This window comes from Elephantulus edwardii, unplaced genomic scaffold (genome assembly GCF_000299155.1).
Source record: "Elephantulus edwardii isolate Elephantulus edwardi_28Jun2011 unplaced genomic scaffold, EleEdw1.0 scaffold00013, whole genome shotgun sequence".
NCBI classification, from domain to species: domain Eukaryota; kingdom Metazoa; phylum Chordata; class Mammalia; order Macroscelidea; family Macroscelididae; genus Elephantulus; species Elephantulus edwardii.
Genome location: NW_006399763.1, coordinates 907,379 through 910,075, shown reverse-complemented (window position 1 = coordinate 910,075; position 2,697 = coordinate 907,379). Strand labels below are relative to the sequence as shown.

Genomic DNA, 2,697 nt, shown 5'->3' with positions numbered 1-2,697 from the left:
TCTAAATCCAGCCTGCACTTCTGGAAGTTCTCTGTTGATGTACAGTTCCAGTCATTTTTGGATAATCTTCACCAAAATCTTGCTTGCATGTGATATTAATGATGTTGTTCAATAATTTCCATACTCTGCAGGACCACCTTTCTTTGGAATGGGAACAAATATAGATCTCTTCCAGTCAGTTGTTCTCCAGATTTCTTGGCACAACTTGTTGAGCACATCCAGGGCAGCATCTGTTAGCTGAAATATGTCAATTGGTATACCATCAATTCCTGGGGCCTTATTCTTAGCCAATTCTTTCAAAGCAGTCTGAACTTCTTCCTTCATCACCATAGGCTCTTGCTCATATGTTGTTTCATGAAATTCTTCTGTGTCTGCCAACACTTTTTGGTATAATGACTCTATACTCTTTCCATCTTCTTTTAATACTCTATTATTCCTAGGAAAATAAAGCATTCTGGTGGTTCAAAGGCTAAGTGCTCATATGCTACCTGAAAGATTGGCAGTTCAAACCTACCTAGTGTCTCCAGGGGAGAATGTCATGATTATCTACTCTCACAAATTCTGCAGGAAAATCCTATTCTGTCTCATGGTGCTGCTATGAGAAGGCACTCAGTGATCAGCATATCCAGGAAAATGGAAGTTGACATAGGATCATAATTTAAAATTAAGTGGGAGTAGCCTCAGGGTTTGCTTTGTTTCCTATTAAAAATCCATGCTTATCATAGCATTTAAAGAGCTCTGATGGGGTGCTGTGTAATTAATTCGATGGACTGTTAACTAAAATGTCAGAAGTTCAAGTCTGTCAGCTGCTTCATAGGAGAAAGATGCTAGTCTCCCTTTGGTTAGGCTAAACAGCAAAATGGAGGTTGAAGCTCAACTCAGAAATTCCTATGTCAGGAGATTTCCTCAAACCAGAACTCAGAAAATCCTATATCAGGACATTTTGCAAAACCAAAACTCAGAAAATCCCATATCAGGACTTTTCCCAAACCAGAAAATCCCAGAACCTTTATGCAACAATGAACTACTCAACATCAACTAATCTCACAGCCCCTTAAAACACATTTGCTAAAACCACATAGAAGCCCTCCCAAGCCCAACCCCCAGCACTACTCCCCTTGCCGAGCAGCCCTGTTTGCAATAAACTTTAAGAAATGTTTCTACCTCGGCATGGTTCTTGCCTTCAATCCAAAACCTTCTATCTGGTGCAGAACCTGGGCAGGACACCAAAACTTGATGATCCCTCCTGGTAGATTTGCCCTTTGGGCGTCTCCTTCCCATGCCCACCAAGACCCTTCTGACATGGCAAGAGCTTCTTACAGGTAAGCAGAGATTCTACGAGTCTATCTTGCCTCATTTTTCTCTGTTGCAAAGCCCAGCGTGGCCAATTGGACTCTCCTGTGTCTTGCCCTGGTCAAAGGACACTTTGGCTGTAGTTGGTGGTGTTTGCTTGGAGTCCTGTTTGGCACAGGGGATGCTCTCTGCCTTTCAAACTCCTTCCTATTCTCTGCTACTTTCCGTCCCTGTCATGAGCTCTGCCTCATCTAGGTCATCTAAATCTACTCCCTTGGGCTGTCTCCTTTCCAATCTTTCATCCTTGGGATTGGAGAAATATGTCAAACCAAAATAACTTATTAAGTGAACCGGTAAAGCTGGTGAAATTCCTAGTGTCCAAGGTTTCTTCTATCTCCACTCGCAGCCCTCTCTCCTTCAATCCTGCCAAACCCACCAAGTTCTTCTGGCTAAAGATTCCCATGGTTCCTCTTCCTCCTCTGGCTCCTCCAGAAACTCTCCTAATCCACAACCTCTATCCTCCAATAACCCTGACTTTGATCCCTCTGACTCAGTCCCCTCCCCTTATGTTTCTACCTCTGCCCTTTGCTAAGTGCCTGGTTCTAGTCCTACAGACTCTTCAAACCAAGCTTCTGGTTCTACTGATCCTCTGAAAAATCTCCTCCTGTCCCCTCCACTCAAGTGCTCACAATGACCCCCACCCACCCCCCTGCACTAGACTCTTCTAACTTATCTTTAGGCTCCCTCGACCCACTCTGTGAGGTGGCAGGGGCTGAGGGTAGTTCGTGTTCATGTCCCCTTGTCTCCCACCGATCTAATGCAATTAGAGAAGCACCTTGGCACTTTCTCCAGTGACCCCTGACACCTACACCAAAGAGTTTAAATATCTTACCTAGTCCTATGATCTTATATGGCATAACCTGTATTGACCCACCACCTGACTGCCCTCTTTGAACTGCCAAGAAGACACCCTTCTCAGGAGTTTTCTGGCTCTTGCCATTGCTGGCTTTCCTAACAACACCAAAGCAATTTAAGGTAGGTAGCAGAGGTTCAAAGTCATACTTCTAAGTCATACTTTAGCTCCTGTGGGTTTGATTTAATTCTCCTCAGCTTCAGCTTGAACTTGCATATGAGTAGTTGGTGGTCTGTTCCACAATCAGTCCCTGGCCTAGTTTTCACAGCTGATAATGAGCTTCTCCAGCGTTTTTTCCCACAGATGTAATCAATCTGATTCCTATGCATATCATCAGGTGAAATCCATGTGTATAACCTGCGTTTATGTTTCTTATAAAACGTATTTGCAATGAATAGGTCATTGTGTAAAATTCAATCATTCTATCTCCAGCTTCATGTCTGTCACCAAGCCCATATTTTCCAACTACTGATACTTCTTCCCTGTTCCCA

At 43.6% G+C, this 2,697-nt stretch overlaps 1 protein-coding gene across 1 annotated transcript in view; it reads right to left on the bottom strand.

Annotated features, from left to right (window-relative positions):
* The window catches only part of AK9 (adenylate kinase 9), a 233,855-nt gene that overhangs the window by 101,694 nt on the left and 129,464 nt on the right, over positions 1-2,697 (bottom strand). The gene's annotated exons all lie outside the window — the stretch shown is intronic.